The 23,073-nt window shown below is 49.4% G+C and overlaps 2 long non-coding RNA genes across 14 annotated transcripts in view; one reads left to right on the top strand and one right to left on the bottom strand.

The window, feature by feature from the left end:
• LOC126991258 (uncharacterized) overlaps nt 1–23,073 on the top strand; it is a 42,947-nt gene that overhangs the window by 19,620 nt on the left and 254 nt on the right. The window contains exons 1-3 of one of the 6 annotated variants that reach the window (XR_007745336.1): nt 3,320–3,427; nt 4,807–5,730; nt 22,250–23,004. This is a non-coding gene — a long non-coding RNA (uncharacterized LOC126991258). Of the gene's footprint in view, nt 1–3,319; nt 3,428–4,074; nt 4,218–4,482; nt 4,607–4,806; nt 5,731–22,249; nt 23,005–23,073 lie in introns of those variants that run through there. The other 5 variants (XR_007745338.1, XR_007745337.1, XR_007745340.1 and 2 more) reach the window with 5 other exon arrangements.
• Nucleotides 1,966–22,442, bottom strand: LOC126991260 (uncharacterized). Of its 8 annotated transcripts, none has more exons than XR_007745342.1 (4): nt 22,323–22,442; nt 4,893–5,695; nt 4,493–4,692; nt 1,966–2,713 (listed from the first exon to the last, which is right to left on the bottom strand). It is a non-coding gene; the product is annotated as an uncharacterized LOC126991260 (long non-coding RNA). The 8 variants fall into 8 exon arrangements; XR_007745346.1 differs by lacking the exon at nt 1,966–2,713 and adding an exon at nt 2,766–2,913; XR_007745347.1 differs by lacking the exon at nt 1,966–2,713 and adding an exon at nt 2,923–3,113.

Here is a 23,073-nt window from a genome sequence, read left to right as displayed (position 1 = left end):
ACAGCCCACGGTGGCGCTAGGGACTGACTCAGGGACGAGCATTGCGGCTCGTTGAGGGATTTCGTCATTCCCCACGACTATCTCATTGACATTTTTCCATCCCCTGCAAACGTCAGCTGGTGTTGGCGGTTGACCATGAAGTGAGGAGGTGCCCGCGCCAGGCACCGGCACCGTGGAAAGAGTGGGCACGGTACGCACCACCGACTCAGGAGAAACACCTTCCCACACCTTCCCGACCCTGGCTGGGTATTTGTCTTCTTGCCCAGGGAGAAGCGAGGCGCACGGGTTGATCCATGGCCTTGAAACACCTCCCTTGAAGCCTTACTGTGTTACTGTCTGGAAGTGTTACCATGCGGGCAGACCTCAGCGAAGACAACCCAAGAAGCCAGTTTGACGTCACGTACAAATCCAAACGCAGGACAGGGCTGTTTCCTCCCAAACTCACTGGCAAACTCACCCACCCAAGGATGTCAAGCCTGTCGGCGCTGACAACACAAAGGCTCAGGTCCGAGGGTCATGGCGGCCTCCCCGCGACGGACGTTTCAAAGCTAAGCATGTCCTTTCAGACAACACATTAACCGCTGCGCCGCCGTCGACCACAAATGGCGCTTGTAGTGGACCCAGCTTGACCTTAAGAGCCATAATTTCAGGCTGCCTGCACGCGGCCACAACAGATTCATGCAAGCTACTGTTGCCAGCCTGCACTGCAGTCTCGGTTTCCTCCCCCGCGGGTTGCTACCCTGGGTTGGTTTTGGGGGGGCGCTCGGCTTCCCCCGACCCCTTCACGAACTCTCCCACTCGCTCTTTCTTTAACTGGAGCACAGGGAAACACTCCTCTGTGGTGTGTCTACCAGAACCGTGGACAAAACAGAACTTGCCTACAGCGGGCGCTCTGTCTCTCTCCTCCATCTTAGTTTTATTTTAAGCATGAAGTCGTGCAGCTTGTCAGCGGGGGATAAAGAACCTTTTCCAAACTGGCCCTTGATGGCAGCCATGTACACAAAAAATTCAAAAAAGTTGACAACATTGGAGAGACATTCCCTCCCTCAGAGACATATTCCCTCCCTCAGAGACATATTCCCTCCCTCAGAGACATATTCCCTCCCTCAGAGACATATTCCCTCCCTCAGAGACATATTCCCTCCCTCAGAGACATATTCCCTCCCTCAGAGACATATTCCCTCCCTCAGAGACATATTCCCTCCCTCAGAGACATATTCCCTCCCTCAGCCCAGCCACCAGCTTTGGGATAGACGCCCATACCAGTAGACAACCGATAGGTGTCTACTTGTCCGGCTAAAAGCCCTCTACTCTCCACAGCTGAAATCAACTTGGTCACATTAACTCCTTGATGAGGCTCCATTAACACCTTCCCCAAAGACTCCAGGCTCCATGATCGCGCTGGTGAACACAGGAGCTGGCGGTTCTGTGCCCGGCTTTAATCTGGACCTGATGAAGGAGATTTTACCACCCAGATCTGACACAAAGAGTTCCATGATCGCGCTGGTGAACACAGGAGCTGACGGTTCTGTGCCCGGCTTTAATCTGGACCTGATGAAGGAGATTTTACCACCCAGATCTGACACAAAGAGTTCCATGATCGCGCTGGTGAACACAGGAGCTGACGGTTCTGTGCCCGGCTTTAATCTGGACCTGATGAAGGAGATTTTACCACCCAGATCTGACACAAAGAGTTCCATGATCGCGCTGGTGAACACAGGAGCTGACGGTTCTGTGCCCGGCTTTAATCTGGACCTGATGAAGGAGATTTTACCACCCGGATCTGACACAAAGAGTTCCATGATCGCGCTGGTGAACACAGGAGCTGACGGTTCTGTGCCCGGCTTTAATCTGGACCTGATGAAGGAGATTTTACCACCCGGATCTGACACAAAGAGTTCCATGGACGCGCTGGTGAACACAGGAGCTGGCGGTTCTGTGCCCGGCTTTAATCTGGACCTGACGAAGGAGATTTTACCACCCGGTTCTGACACAAAGAGTTGTTCGTGACATCCGGGCATTGCAGGATAAGTCTCTCGCGCTGCAATCCTGGTCATTGCCTGCAAGAGCTCTGAGTGATGGCGTAGTCGGCAGAAGGTTGGTTAGTCAAGATGTTACGTTTGTTATCATGCGGGAGAGAAGGAGGAGGAGGAGGAGGAGGAGGAGGAGGAGGAGGAGGAGGAGTTGACCCGCTCCTTAGGAAACGGGAATTGACATCCTCGGCGGGCGCTTCGGAATCCTGCATCAACTTCTGGAACGGAATCCTGCATCAACTTCTGGAACGGAATCCTGCATCAACTTCTGGAACGGAATCCTGCATCAACTTCTGGAACTGAATCCTGCATCAACTTCTGGAACGGAATCCTGCATCAACTTCTGGAACTGAATCCTGCATCAACTTCTGGAACTGAATCCTGCATCAACTTCTGGAACTCCTTGGCCAAAATTTCTATCTCTTTATCAAGCTGACCTGACCTCCAAGTTCAAGTCCATTTTTCTCCACTTTCCTCCACCTCTTCCTCCTTTCCTCCTATACCAAAAAATAGCTTAATCTTTCCTCTTCCTCCTCCTGTCTTCCTCTTCCTCCTCCTCCTCTTGGTTTCTCTCTTATCTCCACTTTTATCAAGGTCTGTGTATTTCTCCGGCATAGTTTTGGTGGTTTTGTTCATTTCCTCCTCCAAGTTTGACTCCATTTTCCTCCACTTTCCTCCACCTCTCCCTCCTTTCCTCCTATACCAAAAAATAGCTTAATCTTCCCTCTTCCTCCTCCTGTCTTCCGCTTCCTCCTCCTCCTCTTGGTTTCTCTCTTATCTCCACTTTTATCAAGGTCTGTGTATTTTTCCGGCATAATTTTTGTGGTTTCGTTCATTTCCTCCTCCAAGTTTGACTCCATTTTCCTCCACTTTCCTCCACCTCTTTCTCCTTTCCTCCTATACCAAAAAATAGCTTAATCTTTCCTCTTCCTCCTCCTGTCTTCCGCTTGCTCCTCCTCCTCTTGGTTTCCCTGTTATCTCCACTTTTATCAAGGTCTGTGTATTTCTCCAGCGTAATCTTGGTGGTTTCGTTCATTTCCTCCTCCAAGTTTGACTCCACTTTCCTCCACTTTCCTCCACCTCTTTCTCCTTTCCTCCTATACCAAAAAATAGCTTAATCTTTCCTCTTCCTCCTCCTGTCTTCCGCTTCCTCCTCCTCCTCTTGGTTTCTCTCTTATCTCCACTTTTATCAAGGTCTGTGTATTTTTCCGGCATAATTATGGCGCTTTCATTCATTTCCTCCTCCAAGTTCAAGTCCATTTTTCTCCACTTTCCTCCACATCTTCCTCCTTTCCTCCTATACCAAAAAATAGCTTAATCTTTCCTCTTCCTCCTCCTGTCTTCCTCTTCCTCCTCCTCCTCTTGGTTTCTCTCTTATCTCCACTTTTATCAAGGTCTGTGTATTTTTCCGGCATAATTTTGGTGGTTTCATCCATTTCCTCCTCCAAGTTCAAGTCCATTTTTCTCCACTTTCCTCCACCTCTTCCTCCTTTCCTCCTATGCCAAAAAATAGCTTAATCTTTCCTCTTCCTCCTCCTGTCTTCCGCTTCCTCCTCCTCCTCTTGGTTTCTCTCTTATCTCCACTTTTATCAAGGTCTGTGTATTTCTCCGGCATAATTATGGTGGTTTTGTTCATTTCCTCCTCCAAGTTTGACTCCATTTTCCTCCACTTTCCTCCACCTCTTTCTCCTTTCCTCCTATACCAAAAATAGCTTAATCTTTCCTCTTCCTCCTCCTGTCTTCCTTCCTCCTCCTCCTCTGGTTTCTCTTATCTCCACTTTTATCAAGGTCTGTGTATTTTTCCGGCATAATTTTGGTGGTTTCATCCATTTCCTCCTCCAAGTTCAAGTCCATTTTTCTCCACTTTCCTCCACCTCTCCCTCCTTTCCTCCTATACCAAAAAATAGCTTAATCTTCCCTCTTCCTCCTCCTGTCTTCCGCTTCCTCCTCCTCCTCTTGGTTTCTCTCTTATCTCCACTTTTATCAAGGTCTGTGTATTTTCCGGCATAATTTTTGTGGTTTCGTTCATTTCCTCCAAGTTTGACTCCATTTTCCTCCACTTTCCTCCACCTCTTTCTCCTTTCCTCCTATACCAAAAAATAGCTTAATCTTTCCTCTTCCTCCTCCTGTCTTCCGCTTGCTCCTCCTCCTCTTGGTTTCCCTGTTATCTCCACTTTTATCAAGGTCTGTGTATTTCTCCAGCGTAATCTTGGTGGTTTCGTTCATTTCCTCCTCCAAGTTTGACTCCACTTTCCTCCACTTTCCTCCACCTCTTTCTCCTTTCCTCCTATACCAAAAAATAGCTTAATCTTTCCTCTTCCTCCTCCTGTCTTCCGCTTCCTCCTCCTCCTCTTGGTTTCTCTCTTATCTCCACTTTTATCAAGGTCTGTGTATTTTTCCGGCATAATTATGGAGCTTTCATACATTTCCTCCTCCAAGTTCAAGTCCATTTTCTCCACCTCTTCCTCCTTTCCTCCTATACCAAAAAATAGCTTAATCTTTCCTCTTCCTCCTCCTGTCTTCCTCTTCCTCCTCCTCCTCTTGGTTTCTCTCTTATCTCCACTTTTATCAAGGTCTGTGTATTTTTCCGGCATAATTTTGGTGGTTTCATCCATTTCCTCCTCCAAGTTCAAGTCCATTTTTCTCCACTTTCCTCCACCTCTTCCTCCTTTCCTCCTATGCCAAAAAATAGCTTAATCTTTCCTCTTCCTCCTCCTGTCTTCCGCTTCCTCCTCCTCCTCTTGGTTTCTCTCTTATCTCCACTTTTATCAAGGTCTGTGTATTTCTCCGGCATAATTATGGTGGTTTTGTTCATTTCCTCCTCCAAGTTTGACTCCATTTTCCTCCACTTTCCTCCACCTCTTCCTCCTTTCCTCCTATACCAAAAAATAGCTTAATCTTTCCTCTTCCTCCTCCTGTCTTCCGCTTCCTCCTCCTCCTCTTGGTTTCTCTCTTATCTCCACTTTTATCAAGGTCTGTGTATTTTTCCGGCATAATTTTGGTGGTTTCATCCATTTCCTCCTCCAAGTTCAAGTCCATTTTTCTCCACTTTCCTCCACCTCTCCCTCCTTTCCTCCTATACCAAAAAATAGCTTAATCTTTCCTCTTCCTCCTCCTGTCTTCCTCTTCCTCCTCCTCCTCTTGGTTTCCCTGTTATCTCCACTTTTATCAAGGTCTGTGTATTTCTCCAGCATAATTTTGGTGGTTTCGTTCATTTCCTCCTCCAAGTTTGACTCCACTTTCCTCCACTTTCCTCCACCTCTTCCTCCTTTCCTCCTATACCAAAAAATAGCTTAATCTTCCCTCTTCCTCCTCCTGTCTTCCCCTTCCTCCTCCTCCTCTTGGTTTCCCTGTTATCTCCACTTTTATCAAGGTCTGTGTATTTTTGGAAAGTTTTTAGTTAAGTACAAATTTCTCCTGAACTATAAGGTTGTGAGCACTGCCAGTTATAGGTGTTGTAGGTGAGTGTTAGGAGCATCTTGTGTTAGAATCTTGTGTTCCTAACTGTTGTGGATTCTGAGATATTGCCAGTTAGAGTTGACACACACACACACACACACACACACTAACTCTGTGATGGTTCTTGCAGGGAAGGAGCCGAGATGAGACCAGACTCAGCCCTCCAGTGAGCCCAGGAGACCACCAGGGGGACACCCACGCACCTCATGGCTTGGGGGAGGTCACATGGAGGCTGTGGGTGAGTGAAGCGACGCACCCCCTGTGTATGCTCAGGCCCCAGGCTTCGTCAGGTCAGGAGCTGCCTCAAGAACAGGTCATTTCCCTCACTTATTTTGTCAGCGTTTTTGTTAGGTGTTTTTTGTTGTGTTCTTGATTAAGGCGCGAAGTGTTATCTCCCGCTAGGTCCGGTGCACTGTTGCCTGCTTGCTCCGGTTGATAGAAGTCATAGTACATATTGGTTAAGCGATGTGTGTTGTGTGTTGGCCGAGCAGGGCCGTTGAGTTCACTTAATCTCCTCTCTCTCTCTCTCTCTGGTTGATTAAATGGTCGTGTTGCTTTTAAATATGTTCACAGAGTAGTTACAGTATTTTGTGGACGAGTCGTAAGTCGTACGCACACTCCGGGAAGTCCTGTGCTCTCCTCCGCTGCCCGCTGTGATCTGCCGGCTTGTCTTGGTACAGGAGCGCCCCCTAAGCACAGCGTAGCGTCTGTGGGCAGCGTCCTGGCTCCGCTGGGCCATGGCGAGATGACATACACCCACAGATTCACATTGTTATAATATACACATTACATCGCTTGGTCACGGTAAAAGTCACGACCTCACGGCTCACCTGACCCTTAAGATCAGCGTACCTACCCATGGTACAGTCGCACCGTGAGTACTAGTTAAGCCAGGGCCTGTTATGGCTGCATGTAGGAAAATATATACAAGTCAGAGTCCGCTTAACGACACAACATCGGGAAATGACAATGAAAATAAAAACAATCATGGAAGTAACATTAACTGGGCAAGTACATACAGGGCGAGGCAAACAGGGGGTCAGCACTAGTCCCAGAAAACACAACAATAGCTGGAGTAGTCATGGGCAAGATACAGGGCCAGGGAAACAGGGGCTCAGCAGTAGTCCCAGAAAACACAACAATAGCTGGAGTAGTCATGGGCAAGATACAGGGCGAGGGAAACAGGGGGTCAGCACTAGTCCCAGAAAACACAACAATAGCTGGAGTAGTCATGGGCAAGATACAGGGCAGGCAAACAGGGGCTCAGCAATAGTCCCAGAAAACACAACAATAGCTGGAGTAGTCATGGGCAAGATACAGGGCCAGGCAAACAGGGGCTCAGCAATAGTCCCAGAAAACACAACAATAGCTGGAGTAGTCATGGGCAAGATACAGGGCCAGGCAAACAGGGGGTCAGCAGTAGTCCCAGAAAACACAACAATAGCTGGAGTAGTCATGGGCAAGATACAGGGCAGGCAAACAGGGGGTCAGCACTAGTCCCAGATAACACAACAATAGCTGGAGTAGTCATGGGCAAGATACAGGGGCAGGGAAACAGGGGGTCAGCACTAGTCCCAGAAAACACAACAATAGCTGGAGTAGTCATGGGCAAGATACAGGGCAGGGAAACAGGGGGTCAGCACTAGTCCCAGAAAACACAACAATAGCTGGAGTAGTCATGGGCAAGATACAGGGCCAGGCAAACAGGGGGTCAGCACTAGTCCCAGATAACACAACAATAGCTGAGTAGTCATGGGCAAGATACAGGAACAGGAAACAGGGGTCAGCACTAGTCCCAGAAAACACAACAATAGCTGGAGTAGTCATGGGCAAGATACAGGGCAGGAAACAGGGGTCAGCAATAGTCCCAGAAAACACAACAATAGCTGGAGTAGTCATGGGCAAGATACAGGGGCAGGGAAACAGGGGGTCAGCAATAGTCCCAGATAACACAACAATAGCTGGAGTAGTCATGGGCAAGATACAGGGGCAGGGAAACAGGGGGTCAGCAATAGTCCCAGATAACACAACAATAGCTGGAGTAGTCATGGGCAAGATACAGCCTAGGAAAATAGATTGACTAAATGTTACTAGGCTGCATGGTAACGGAGCTATTTGTAACACTAATAACAAAAGGAGAAAAAAATCCTTGCAGAAGATTTGTGAGTCTGAGTCACAATGCGCAGGAGGTCAGCGCGGTGCCTGAAGATGGCTGTACAAAGTCAGGGCCGCTGAACAAGGCAGAACAGGGGACGACGATGACGGTAGAAAGAACCACCGGCAGGACCAGTGATGTACTATGGGGCAAGGCAAGCCGGTAGAGTCGTGGACGGCTGACTACAGTTCAGAGAAGTTTGAAAAGGTTATCTCGGAAAGGCTGCTTGTCACACACTTCATCCTGGAAAAGCTGAGACTCGCCAAACTGTCAATAGGATAGATTGGGAGGCATTTTTGACGCAAATCCACGATGGAGCTTCTCCGGAAAGGTCGTCAAATTGACAGAACGTAGGGAGCGAGCCACCCGTACCACCAGGCGACCTGCAGCCTCTCTACAGGTTGAGCCTGCAGGACAGAGCACGGCCACAAACACTGCTACTGTGAACAAGAAGCAGGGAAATCCAGAGAGCCTCCTGAGGAAAAGTGACTTAGGGACGAGGCGATGATACAGACAACTCTCAGACCACGGCCACAAACACTGCTACTGTGAACAAGAAGCAGGGAAATCCTGAGACCTCCTGAGGAAAAGTGATTTAGGGACGAGGCGATGATACAGACAACTCTCAGACCACGGCCACAAACACTGCTACTGTGAACAAGAAGCAGGGAAATCCTGAGACCTCCTGAGGAAAAGTGATTTAGGGATGAGGCGATGATACAGACAACTCTCAGACCACGGCCACAAACACTGCTACTGTGAACAAGAAGCAGGGAAATCCTGAGACCTCCTGAGGAAAAGTGATTTAGGGACGAGGCGATGATACAGACAACTCTCTAGAGCCTCAGAAGCAGCCGACTGGGCCAGCACCACCTCGCAGACACCACCTGGCAACGGGAGGAATGCAAAGAGTGACGCTGAGCGAAAATAGAGATTGTGATACTCTGTTTTGCAGGAGCCCAGGTCTGACGGCTGGCCCGATGCATGAAGCAATAGATCATTACGAATTAAGACCGCTGTGGCAGGTGAGTCCAGCACCATCGCCAAGTTATTGACTGGGAAAGGTTCCAGCTGATGAGCCTCAAACACTTCCTTTGACCTGAAGGGATGTGCAGCACTACAGCTTCCGACGGCAGGAGTGACTCCAGCGAGGGACAGTGGTGCTGCATGGCAAATCCCTGACAGGAAAAAGAGAAGAGGTAGCCCTTCCACAATCTACATCCACCACGTTCTGTATGACCAGAGCATTAGCGTGGAGGACAGAGTTGACTGTCAAGGCAGGCAAGGTTTGCAGAACAAGCTCCATTTGGTACATAGTAGCCATGGCGGTCCACAGCTCATTAATGGAAGAGCCAAAGGTTCGGGAATAAGGAGCAATATCCTGCACTGCATGCTCAAGTCTGGGAATGTGGAAGGAATTCATCCTAATGGTTTTGTGTTGAGTAGCAGCAAGTGAAGCCACACGGTTATGCCTATCCCACAGTCAGGGCCAGGGAGAGCCATCACTGGGCCCTGGTACTATGAGTGTCATTGGGCCCCTACCATTTACTCTCCCATTTTTTTCCCTCCTGGTCGGGTGACTGGCCCCCTTTGAGACCGGGCCCTGGTGTAAAGATACCAGCTTCACCCCCCTCTCACGGGCCCTGCCCACAGTTCCTCCACACCCTCGTCCGTTGCGGTTCCAAACAACTTGCGGGAAAGTTGCCCAGTCCCGTCGATCAAGCCCGGTTCAGTACGGTTAGGAAAGGAAAGAGCTGTGTAGTTCCCCAAAGCCAGGGTTAGAGTATCCTTCAAGCACTTCATGCAGTCATCCTTCAGACGCAGGAGACCGTCTTCAGGAGCACTGCTATCCACCTGCAACACAACCCGTCACTTGCTGCGTCACTGCCCTCACTGTGCCCGGTATTTCCACCAGAGCTGTGAACGGGTACTGGACCCACAGGACATCCTCGACCAGGGAAACCCGGCCCAAATGAGCAGAGAGGGCTCCCAGCTTGAGGTGCACAGGGTCTGCAGCCAGAACGGAGCACGGAAGGAAGTAGAAGGCGAGGGGCAGCATTTCCTGGAGCCAAGCAGAAAACCCTTATTGGCGAGGTCGCAGGTGATGGTCGTGTGTTGGGAAGGTAGACAAGCGATGACCTCAGGCTGGGGCAAACAGGTGGCTCTCGGCAGTTCAAGTAAAGTCAAAGCGATGACCTCAGGCTGGGGCAAACAGGTGGCTCTCGGCAGTTCAACGAAAGTCAAATTGATGACCTCAGGCTGGGCGTCCATCTTTTTGAGGCGATCACAATGCACAATTTCCTATGAATTAAAAATGAGATCATAAAGCTCAAATTTGTGAGCGCCAAGTTCCCTAAGTATCCAGCGTGGGCCCACGAACTTAGGGGACAACTTTGAATGTCTCTCTGGGACTGGAATCTTAACAAACTCACCCACTTTCAAGGTCACAGAGGCTTGTGTTGCTGCGAGCCTGTAGCCTCATGTAGCCTCCTGTAGCCTCTCTTCTCCGTGAACATCTATGAAAACCTTGAGTTGAACCTTAGACTAATCATCTACCTTATATACAGGGGAATGAGAGCTTCCGAGCAGGTCATACGGGAGTCTTTTCTCAACCCCAAAAATGATGTAGTGGGGAGACTGTCCTGTTGACCCCCGAACACGGCTGTCTATGCTTGCTGAAACACATGGTAGCCAGTTCTCCCATGTGTGCTGAAGTCCGCTAACAGCCGGGCACAGGACATCTAAAAACCTTCCTGTTCACGCGCTCAACAAGGCCGTTGCTGGCTGGGTGATAACTGACTGTAAAAGACTGTGTAATGGCAGACTGTTCCATTATCACTTAACAACACTCCAGGCGAGGAATACAGACAAATGAGATGACTGATCAGGCCATGAGCAATGGACTTAGCAGGTCTATCTTGCACCGGGGCTAAAACAACATACCCAGACAAGTGGTCCACACACACCAGAGGTACCCAGCGCCCTGGTGGCTGGCGGGAAGCTGGAGCAAGTCAACGGAAACTACATCCCAAGGCCGGGCAGGGGGCGGGTATTCTAGGGTGGGCGCAGGCCAGGGCACCGTCCCTCTATGTTGGGCACACTTGACACACTCACCCACATATGCGTCAATATCTACACGCATACTTGGCCAAAAAATGAACGCTGGGAACAATGGTGTGTGTCTCGCTCCCTCCCAATGATCCAGCAATACACGCTGGCAATATCAACAATAGACCGCTGGGAACGCTGTTGGTGTGCGCTCCCTCCCCGGGTGACCAGCAATGATCGCGTCATGAACTTAAGTTGAGCACCGCTGGTACGCAACACTCCGGTACCACGAACGGACTCCTTTTTGCCGGGCCAGCAGTGAAGAATCGTGGAACAGACACGGGTAGGGGCGGGAGGCTTGTTTCCTGACCCGACTCCAGAGTGTATGTTGCCTCACCCCAAAAGTCATGGCCACGCTGGGCTGCTGCTAAATCCTGTAGGCTGAAATTTTGAATCTCGGTAAACGCTTCTGCCACTGAGCCAACAGGTACGCTCCTCGACACTGAATCCGCGACGACATTCACGCGGCCAGGTAAGCACTTAAAGGTTGCCCCAAACTCCTGGATAGTCAGGTACCACCGGGCGAGGCGACCAGTGGGGTTTGTACCCTTAAAAAGCTATGTATCTGGCGCCTGGCCCGTAAAGACAGGGATAGGATACCCAAGGATGATATCCCTAAAATGTTTAACCCATTGAAGGCTTGGATCGCCTTGATGGACCTTGAGTTGGAGGCACTGAGTCCACAGAGATCACGAGAAGCCTTGCCTTCAAGTAAACCAAGTCAGGAGACACCCGACACATCCTCCAAGCCCACAAAGGCATGGGTGGGTGTGTGTCTAATATATATATATACAGAGAGACAGAGAGAGAGAGAGAGTGAAATAAAGGGTATGTGAATGAGGTGATATTGTATAGTTCAGCATGGCCTGCGTCTCCGCCAGCAGTATTCTCCCGACAGTGGCTTGTAAGCACTATCACTACATCATTGGGTGTTGCAAAGACCATCACACCACTCACCCCATACCCCTTGCTCAAGAGGGAACAGTGACCGCCGCAATGACCCACAAAAATTTGCCTGGAGAAAACAACCTTCTGCGGATTCGAACTCATGATCAGGGGCGCATTTCACGGGCGAGAATTCAGTGTGTGTGTGTGTGTGTGTGTGTGTGTGTGTGTGTGTGTGTGTGCCAAGGTCTGATCGCAAACTGTGTGCGTGTAATTCACCGCGTCATGACACGACTCCGACTCGTCAAAGTACCTGACGACACGTGTTCTGCTCAGTATTACCTGGTCATTCGACATAGCCAGGACCTCACCCACATCACACCCCAGCCCTTGTGGGATGACCGGGAACGAAGAAAGTTCAACCAATGAGCCACCAATCTCTCTCTCTCTCTCTCTCTCTCTCTCTCTCTCTCTCTCTCTCTCTCTCTCTCTCCAATTATCATGAACCATAAATGATTAAGTTGAAGCATTTCCAGTCATAACTCCAGAACGTATACTTGTATGTTGTAAGTACAATAACAAAATAATTTCTAACGATAAAGTAAAAGTCAAAAGTTTGTGCATTTTTTTAAATAGTCCATTATTTTTGAAATCTCCTTCGTTTATTTCTCATATAACAACTCTTGATATCGTTACGCACATAGTGGACTGTTGTTGTTTTGTGCTTCATATATAGATGAGGTCAGGGAGGTGCAAGGAGGCTCAGGCAGGACATCAGGCAGAGTGTGGGCTGTGACACACCTAACTGGAGCAGGTCCTTCACCCCTTTGCTGTTCCTTAGCGGGATCTGTGAGGGCGTCTTTCTCTCTCTCAGGATTCCTCTGAGTTGGATTTTTTTTTAATATTTTGATTATGAAATTATGGACAAAATTGTGAGGAAAATGAACAGTTATCATGAATATCTTATGCAAACAATTATTTCTCCAGCAAAAGGTAGAATGCGTAAATGTACAGCGACAAACAGGGATGAAATGTTTGTGTTTGTTAGTACCAGAAATTCCAAAACTAATGACGTACAACAGACCTCTTCTCCTTCTAAAACATCTTCACTTCAATGACAATGAAACACAAACTCCAAACAACAAATTTCAAAAAATACAACTTGTGTTCAGTGACATGAGGAAAAAGTTTCAAGACAAATTTAAGCCATTCAAGGATTTCTGTGTTGACGAAAGTGCTGTGCCGTGGAGAGGAAGCCTGCCATCTCGTCAGTACATGCCTCAGAAGCGGAACAGGTTTGGTTTGAAACTTTCCATACGCTGTGACGTAGAGACAGGCGATATTTTAAACCTGATTTTGTATACTAGTGCCAACACCCTCGTAGACCACAATGCTCAAACCACCATCCATCTCAAACCTCCATCCATCTCAAACCTCCATCCATCTCAAACCACCATCCATCTCAAACCACCATCCATCTCAAACCACCATCCATCTCAAACCACCATCCATCTCAAACCTCCATCCATCTCAAACCACCATCCATCTCAAACCACCATCCATCTCAAACCACCATCCATCTCAAACCTCCATCCATCTCAAACCTCCATCCATCTCAAACCACCATCCATCTCAAACCACCATCCATCTCAAACCACCATCCATCTCAAACCACCATCCATCTCAAACCTCCATCCATCTCAAACCACCATCCATCTCAAACCACCATCCATCTCAAACCACAATCCATCTCAAACCTCCATCCAACTCAAACCACAATCAATCTCAAACCACCAATCAAATCATCAGAAACCACCATCCATCTCAAACCACCATCCATCTCAAACCTCCATCCATCTCAGAACCTCCATCCATCTCAAACCACCATCCATCCTCAGACCACCATCCATCTCAAACCTCCATCCATCTCAAACCACCATCCATCAAACCATCCATCTCAAACCACCATCCATCTCAAACCACCATCCATCTCAAACCATCCATCCTCAAACCACCATCCATCTCAAACCATCATCATCTCAAACCATCCATCTCAAACCACCATCCATCTCAAACCACCATCCATCTCAAACCACCATCCATCCCAAACCACCATCCATCCTCAAACCACCATCCATCTCAAACCACCATCCATCTCAAACCACCATCCATCTCAAACCACCATCCATCTCAAACCACCATCCATCTCAAACCACCATCCATCTCAAACCACCATCCATCTCAAACCACCATCCATCTCAAACCACCATCCATCTCAAACCACCATCCATCACAAACCACCATCCATCTCAAACCACCAACCATCACAAACCACCATCCATCTCAAAACACCATCCATCTCAAACCACCATCCATCTCAAACCACCCTCCATCTCAAACCACCATCCATCTCAAACCACCATCCATCTCAAACCTCCATCCATCTCAAACCACCATCCATCTCAAACCTCCATCCATCTCAAACCACCATCCATCTCAAACCACCATCCATCTCAAACCACCATCCATCTCAAACCACCATCCATCTCAAACCTCCATCCATCTCAAACCTCCATCCATCTCAAACCACCATCCATCTCAAACCACCATCCATCTCAAACCCCAGGAGACTCACAGAGCGGCACTTTCCTTCCTTGGCTCCATCCTCCTCCACAGTAGAAAAAGCCCGCAGAAGGTGCCACATGTCTGCACACACTGCCAAGGCCGAAAAAAAGCATTGAACCACTCGCTGGATGCGCAGTGGGTGCAATGTTGCTCTGTGTGTCCCTGACTGCTTCAGGGTGTACCACACACAAGTAACATTCTGATGAGCGTGTGTGAGACTCAAGGAATGCATCACCTACGGCTACACCCTGGGTCACACACACACACACACACACACACACACACACACAACCCCAACACACACACTCACACACACACACACACACACATCCCCAACACACACACTCACACACACACACACACACACATCCCCAACACACACACACACACACACACATCCCCAACACACACACACACACACACACACACACACACACACACACACTAACACTAACACGCGTGAAATATGTATTTTGAACAAGAATTCCTGTTAGTTTTTTTTTTCTGACATGAATTGCCTAATATACCATGAAATTAACTTTTTACATCTAGTTTTTACCCCCAAAATTGTTTCTTATACCAGTTACGATGTGTGTGTGTGTGTGTGTGTTTGCTCGTCTTTGCGTTTCAGTAAATGCGAGTACATACATATTTGTTTTATGTAATGAATATATTTCAAGTTGAGTGCACACTGTACAAGCAGGTGTGCAGCTGTACAGGTATGTGGTTGTATGTACATCGAATATCTGGCATCGCCCTGCACACATAGGGCATGCATCGTACATCTGGCAGGAGGCCGCCTATTTTCTTACCAAACTTTTAAACTTTACCGCGTTTAAAAATCTAGAACATGAGTTATTGCTGATGATACATGTAAAATGAAAAAATTCAGGAGAAATTCATCAACCTGAGCAGGATATTTAATGTGGAAATTACAAATAATAGCGAAAAAAAATCATCACGCTGAAAGGGTTAAAAAGCTATGTATCTGGCGCCTGGCCCGTAAAGACAGGGATAGGATAGCCAAGGATGATATCCCTAAAATGCTTACGAGCCCAAACAACCACTAGGGTTTCCTGGTGGGTCAGTGAATAGTTTGCCTCGGCCTGGTTTAAAGTACGACTCGCGTACGCAATAGCGCGATTTTTACCGCGAGCGTCCGGCTGCATCAAAACAGCACCAAGACCCAGGGCTGAGGCATCTGTAGAAGGTGTGGAAGGGACGCTGTAGTCCAGGAAGGCCAAGGATGGAGTGTTGGTTAACGCTGACCTCAAGTCTGTAAAACTCTTGTGTTGTGGGGCGGTCCAATGAAAAGGGACCTCTCTCCTTAAGAGTGCGTCAGAGGCGGAGCAGTGTTGCCAAAACCTTGTAGGAAAGGCCCATAGTACCCGGACAACCCAAGGAAAGGCCTATAGTACCCGGACAACCCAAGGAAAGGCCTATAGTACCCGGACAACCCAAGGAAAGGCCTATAGTACCCGGACAACCCAAGGAAAGGCCCATAGTACCCGGACAACCCAAGGAAAGGCCTATAGTACCCGGACAACCCAAGGAAAGGCCTATAGTACCCGGACAACCCAAGGAAAGGCCTCTAGTACCCGGACAACCCAAGGACAGGCCTATAGTACCCGGACAACCCAAGGAAAGGCCTCTAGTACCCGGACAACCCAAGGAAAGGCCTATAGTACCCGGACAACCCAAGGAAAGGCCTATAGTACCCGGACAACCCAAGGAAAGGCCTATAGTACCCGGACAACCCAAGGAAAGGCCTCTAGTACCCGGACAACCCAAGGAAAGGCCTATAGTACCCGGACAACCCAAGGAAAGGCCTATAGTACCCGGACAACCCAAGGAAAGGCCTATAGTACCCGGACAACCCAAGGAAAAGGCCTATAGTACCCGGACAACAAGGAAAAGGCCTATAGTACCCGGACAACCCAAGGAAAGGCCTATAGTACCCGGACAACCAAGGAAAGGCCCATAGTACCGGACAACCCAAGGAAAGGCCTATAGTACCCGGACAACCCAAGGAAAGGCCTATAGTACCCGGACAACCCAAGGAAAGGCCTCTAGTACCGGACAACCAAGGAAAGGCCTATAGTACCCGGACAACCCAAGGAAAGGCCTATAGTACCCGGACAACCCAAGGAAAGGCCTATAGTACCGGACAACCAAGGAAAGGCCTATAGTACCCGGACAACCCAAGGAAAGGCCCATAGTACCCGGACAACAAGGAAAGGCCTATAGTACCGGACAACCCAAGGAAAGGCCTATAGTACCCGGACAACCCAAGGAAAGGCCCATAGTACCGGACAACCCAAGGAAAGGCCAATAGTACCCGGACAACCCAAGGAAAGGCCTATAGTACCCGGACAACCCAAGGAAAGGCCTCTAGTACCCGGACAACCCAAGGAAAGGCCTATAGTACCCGGACAACCCAAGGAAAGGCCTATAGTACCCGGACAACCCAAGGAAAGGCCCATAGTACCCGGACAACCAAGGAAAGGCCTATAGTACCCGGACAACCCAAGGAAAGGCCTATAGTACCGGACAACCCAAGGAAAGGCCAATAGTACCCGGACAACCCAAGGAAAGGCCTATAGTACCGGACAACCCAAGGAAAGGCCTCTAGTACCGGACAACCCAAGGAAAGGCCTATAGTACCGGACAACCCAAGGAAAGACCTCTAGTACCCGGACAACCCAAGGAAAGGCCTATAGTACCCGGACAACCCAAGGAAAGACCTATAGTACCCGGACAACCCAAGGAAAGGCCTCTAGTACCCGGACAACCCAAGGAAAGGCCTCTAGTACCCGGACAACCCAAGGAAAGACCTATAGTACCCGGACAACAAGGAAAGGCCCATAGTACCGGACGACCCAAGGAAAGGCCTATAGTACCCGGACAACCCAAGGAAAGGCCCATAGTACCGGACAACCCAAGGAAAGGCCTATAGTACCCGGACAACCCAAGGAAAGGCCCATAGTACCCGGACAACCCAAGGAAAGGCCTATAGTACCCGGACAACCCAAGGAAAGGCCCATAGTACCCGGACAACCCAAGGAAAGGCCTATAGTACCCGGACAACCCAAGGAAAGGCCCATAGTACCCGGACAACCCAAGGAAAGGCCTATAGTACCCGGACAACCCAAGGAAAGGCCTATAGTACCCGGACAACCCAAGGAAAGGCCCATAGTACCCGGACAACCCAAGGAAAGGCCTATAGTACCCGGACAACCCAAGGAAAGGCCTATAGTACCCGGACAACCCAAGGAAAGGCCTCTAGTACCCGGACAACCCAAGGAAAGGCCTATAGTACCCGGACAACCCAAGGACAGGCCTATAGTACCGGACAACCCAAGGAAAGGCCCATAGTACCGGACAACCCAAGGAAAGGCCTATAGTACCCGGACAACCCAAGGAAAGGCCTATAGTACCCGGACAACCCAAGGAAAGGCCTATAGTACCCGGACAACCCAAGGAAAGGCCTATAGTACCCGGACAACCCAAGGAAAGGCCTATAGTACCCGGACAACCCAAGGAAAGGCCTATAGTACCCGGACAACCCAAGGAAAGGCCTATAGTACCCGGACAACCCAAGGAAAGGCCTATAGTACCCGGACAACCCAAGGAAAGGCCTATAGTACCCGGACAACCCAAGGAAAGGCCGAACCTTTTCCACGGTCTTGGGTTGCGGAAAATTCTTTATGGCCGATATTTTGTCGTCCGTCGTGTGGACACCATCGCCATCAACACTGTGGCCTAAAAGGTAACTTTCGCCTTTAAAAATTCACATTTAGTCAGCTTGGCCTTAAGACCAGCACCTCTGCCTTGGACTGTGTGGGTCTGTACGCAGGAATGTACAGGGTCTGGTGTCCTTAACCTGGTCATCTACAGCCTGCCTTGGGCTGTGTGGGAGTCTGTACGCAGGAATGTACAGGGTCTGGTGTCCTTAACCTGGTCATCTACAGCCTGCCTTGGGCTGTGTGGGAGTCTGTACGCAGGAATGTACAGGGTCTGGTGTCCTTAACCTGGTCATCTACAACCTGCCTTGGGCTGTGTGGGAGTCTGTACGCAGGAATGTACACGGTCTGGTGTCCTTAACCTGGTCATCTACAACCTGCCTTGGGCTGTGTGGGAGTCTGTACGCAGGAATGTACAGGGTCTGGTGTCCTTAACCTGGTCATCTACAGCCTGCCTTGGGCTGTGTGGGAGTCTGTACGCAGGAATGTACAGCGTCTGGTGTTGGGTGTTGCCCTAATGCTGTGTTCTGTCGCAGCATCGCACCCAAGGTTCACTGGGCAGGGCAGTGACGTCACGATACTGATGTAGAAGCTTCAGAAGCGGCCCTTGAGCTCGGGGTAATCCACCACTTTGACTAAAGAGTCCACAGATGAGGCCTGACAAGATGTGTCGCCGGGGGCGGGTGACCCACCGCGCCGACACAAGGCTGCCTAGCTCTAGAGGGTCTGGGGACACCTGTCCGTCAAACGCTAAGGCGCGACCCAAAATGACCCCATTCCTGAGTTTCACTGCACCGCCAGCGCCATTAACCACTAAAGGTACGGTCCTGCCTCCCTCGCGCACCGTGCTAAGGGTGGACTCTGTCCCAGCGTGTGGGCACGGCTGGGCCTTCTAGGCAGAGGTCACAGCCCACGGTGGCGCTAGGGACTGACTCAGGGACGAGCATTGCGGCTCGTTGAGGGATTCCGTCATTCCCCTCGACTATCACATTGACATTTTTCCATCCCCTGCAAACGTCAGCTGGTGTTGGCGGTTGACCATGAAGTGAGGAGGTGCCCACGCCAGGCCCCGGCACCGTGGAAAGAGTGGGCACGGTACGCACCACCGACTCAGGAGAAACACCTTCCCACACCTTGGCTGGGTATTTGTCTTCTTGCCCAGGGAGAAGCGAGGCGCACTGGTTGATCCATGGCCTTGAAACACCTCCCTTGAAGCCTTACTGTGTTGCTGTCTGGAAGTGTTACCATGCGGCCAGACCCCAGCGACGACAACCCAAGAAGACCGGCAGACAGCAGGGAAGAGTTTGACGTCACGTAACAATCCAAACGCACGACAGGGCTGTTTAGGAAGAGTTTGACGTCACGTAACAATCCAAACGCACGACAGGGCTGTTTAGGAAGAGTTTGACGTCACGTACAAATCCAAACGCACGACAGGGCTGTTTAGGAAGAGTTTGACGTCACGTACAAATCCAAACGCAGGACAGGGCTGTTTCCTCCCAAACCCACTGGCAAACTCACCCACCCAAGGATGTCAAGCCTGTCGGCGCTGACAACACAAAGGCTCAGGTCCGAGGGTCATGGCGGCCTCCCCGCGACGCGCGTTTCAAAGCTAAGCATGTCCTTTCAGACAACACATTAACCGCTGCGCCGCCGTCGACCACAAATGATGCTTGTAGTGAACCGAGCTTGACTTTAAGTGCCATAATTTCAGGCTGCCTGCACGCGGCCACAACAGATTCATGCAGGCTACTATTGCCAGCCTGCACTGCAGTCTCGGTTTCCTCCCCCCCGGGTTGCTACCCTGGGTTGGTTTTGGGGGGCGCTCGGCTTCCCCTGACCCCTTCACGAACTTTCCCGCTCGCTCTTTCTTTAACTGGAGCACAGGGAAACACTCCCCTGTGGTGTGTCTACCAGAACCGTGGACAAAACAGAACTTGCCTACAGCGGGGGCTCTGTCTCTCTCCTCCATCTTAGTTTTATTTTAAGCATGAAGTCGTGCAGCTTGTCAGCGGGGGATAAAGAACCTTTTCCAAACTGGCCCTTGATGGCAGCCATGTACACAAAAAATTCAAAAAAGTTGACAACATTGGAGAGACATATTCCCTCCCTCAGAGACATATTCCCTCCCTCAGCCCAGCCACCAGCTTTGGGATAGACGCCCATACCAGTAGACAACCGATAGGTGTCTACTTGTCCGGCTAAAAGCCCTCTACCCTCCACAGCTGATATCAACTTGGTCACATTAACTCCTTGACGAGGCTGTGCCGAACACCTTCCCCAAAGACTCCAGGCTCCATGATCGCGCTGGTGAACACAGGAGCTGACTGTTCTGTGCCCGGCTTTAATCTGGACCTGACGAAGGAGATTTTACCACCCGGTTCTGACACAAAGAGTTCCATGATCGCGCTGGTGCACACAGGAGCTGGCGGTTCTGTCCCCGGCTTTAATCTGGACCTGACGAAGGAGATTTTACCACCCGGTTCTGACACAAAGAGTTGTTCGTGACATCCGGGCATTGCAGGATAAGTCTCTCGCGCTGCAATCCTGGTCATTGCCTGCAAAAGCTCTGAGTGATGGCGTAGTCGGCAGAAGGTTGGTTAGTCAAGATGTTACGTTTGTTATCATGCGGGAGAGAAGGAGGAGGAGGAGGAGGAGGAGGAGGAGGAGGAGGAGGAGGAGGAGTTGACCCGCTACTTAGGAAACGGGAATTGACGTCCTTGGCGGGCGCTTCTGAATCCTGCATCAACTTCTGGAACGGAATCCTGCATCAACTTCTGGAACGGAATCCTGCATCAACTTCTGGAACGGAATCCTGCATCAACTTCTGGAACTCCTTGGCCAAAATTTCTATCTCTTTATCAAGCTGACCTGACCTCCAAGTTCAAGTCCATTTTTCTCCACTTTCCTCCACCTCTTCCTCCTTTCCTCCTATACCAAAAAATAGCTTAATCTTTCCTCTTCCTCCTCCTGTCTTCCGCTTCCTCCTCCTCCTCTTCATTTCTCTGTTATCTCCACTTTTATCAAGGTCTGTGTATTTCTCCGGCATAGTTTTGGTGGTTTCATCCATTTCCTCCTCCAAGTTTGACTCCATTTTCCTCCACTTTCCTCCATCTCTTCCTCCTTTCCTCCTATACCAAAAAATAGCTTAATCTTTCCTCTTCCTCCTCCTGTCTTCCGCTTCCTCCTCCTCCTCTTGGTTTCTCTCTTATCTCCACTTTTATCAAGGTCTGTGTATTTTTCCGGCATAATTTTGGTGGTTTCATCCATTTCCTCCTCCAAGTTCAAGTCCATTTTTCTCCACTTTCCTCCACCTCTTTCTCCTTTCCTCCTATACCAAAAAATAGCTTAATCTTTCCTCTTCCTCCTCCTGTCTTCCTCTTCCTCCTCCTCCTCTTGGTTTCCCTGTTATCTCCACTTTTATCAAGGTCTGTGTATATCTCCGGCATAATTTTGGTGGTTTCATTCATTTCCTCCAAGTTCAAGTCCATTTTTCTCCACTTTCCTCCAACTCTTCCTCCTTTCCTCCTATACCAAAAAATAGCTTTATCTTTCCTCTTCCTCCTCCTGTCTTCCGCTTCCTCCTCCTCCTCTTGGTTTCTCTCTTATCTCCACTTTTATCAAGGTCTGTGTATTTTTCCGGCATAATTTTGGTGGTTTCATCCATTTCCTCCTCCAAGTTCAAGTCCATTTTTCTCCACTTTCCTCCACCTCTTCCTCCTTTCCTCCTATACCAAAAAATAGCTTAATCTTTCCTCTTCCTCCTCCTGTCTTCCTCTTCCTCCTCCTCCTCTTGGTTTCTCTCTTATCTCCACTTTTATCAAGGTCTGTGTATTTTTCCGGCATAATTTTGGTGGTTTCGTTCATTTCCTCCTCCAAGTTTGACTCCACTTTCCTCCACTTTCCTCCACCTCTTTCTCCTTTCCTCCTATGCCAAAAAATAGCTTAATCTTTCCTCTTCCTCCTCCTGTCTTCCGCTTCCTCCTCCTCCTCTTGGTTTCTCTCTTATCTCCACTTTTATCAAGGTCTGTGTATTTTTGGAAAGTTTTTAGTTAAGGGCAAATTTCTCCTGAACTATAAGGTTGTGAGCACTGCCAGTTATAGGTGTTGTAGGGGAGTGTTAGGAGCATCTTGTGTTAGAATCTTGTGTTCCTAACTGTTGTGGATTCTGAGATATTGCCAGTTAGGGTTGACACACACACACACACACACACACACTAACTCTGTGATGGTTCTTGCAGGGAAGGAGCTGAGATGAGACCAGACTCAGCCCTCCAGTGAGCCCAGGAGACCACCAGGGGGACACCCACGCACCTCATGGCTTGGGGGGGGGTCACATGGAGGCTGTGGGTGAGTGAAGCAACGCACCCCCTGTGTATGCTCAGGGCCCAGGCTTCGTCAGGTCAGGAGCTGCCTCAAGAACAGGTCATTTCCCTCACTTATTCTCTCCATGTTTCCTCCGTTTTCTCCTCCTTCCTCCACCTCTTCCTCCTTTCCCCATATACCAAAAAATAGCTTAATCTTTCCTCTTCCTCCTCCTGTCTTCCGCTTCCTCCTCCTCCTCTTGGTTTCCCTGTTATCTCCACTTTTATCAAGGTCTGTGTATTTCTCTGGCATTATTTTTGTGGTTTCGTTCATTTCCTCCTCCAAGTTTGACTCCATTTTTCTCCACTTTCCTCCACCTCTCCCTCCTTTCCTCATATACCAAAAAATAGCTTAATCTTTCCTCTTCCTCCTCCTGTCTTCTGCTTCCTCCTCCTCCTCTTGATTTCCCTGTTATCTCCACTTTTATCAAGGTCTGTGTATTTCTCCAGCTTAATTTTGGGGGCTTCGTTCATTTCCTCCTCGAAGTTCAAGTCCATTTTTCTCCTCTTTCCTCCATCTCTCCCTCCTTTCCTCATATACCAAAAAATAGCTTAATCCTTCCTCTTCCTCCTCCTGTCTTCCGCTTCCTCCTCCTCCTCTTGGTTTCCCTGTTATCTCCACTTTTATCAAGGTCTGTGTATTTCTCCGGCATAATTTTGGTAGTTTCGTTCATTTCCTCCTCAAAGTTTGACTCCATTTT

Source organism: Eriocheir sinensis, unplaced genomic scaffold, assembly GCF_024679095.1.
Source record: "Eriocheir sinensis breed Jianghai 21 unplaced genomic scaffold, ASM2467909v1 Scaffold252, whole genome shotgun sequence".
NCBI classification, from domain to species: Eukaryota; Metazoa; Arthropoda; class Malacostraca; order Decapoda; family Varunidae; genus Eriocheir; species Eriocheir sinensis.
Note: the sequence above shows the minus strand (reverse complement) of the source record. Positions and strands in the feature narration are given on the sequence as shown.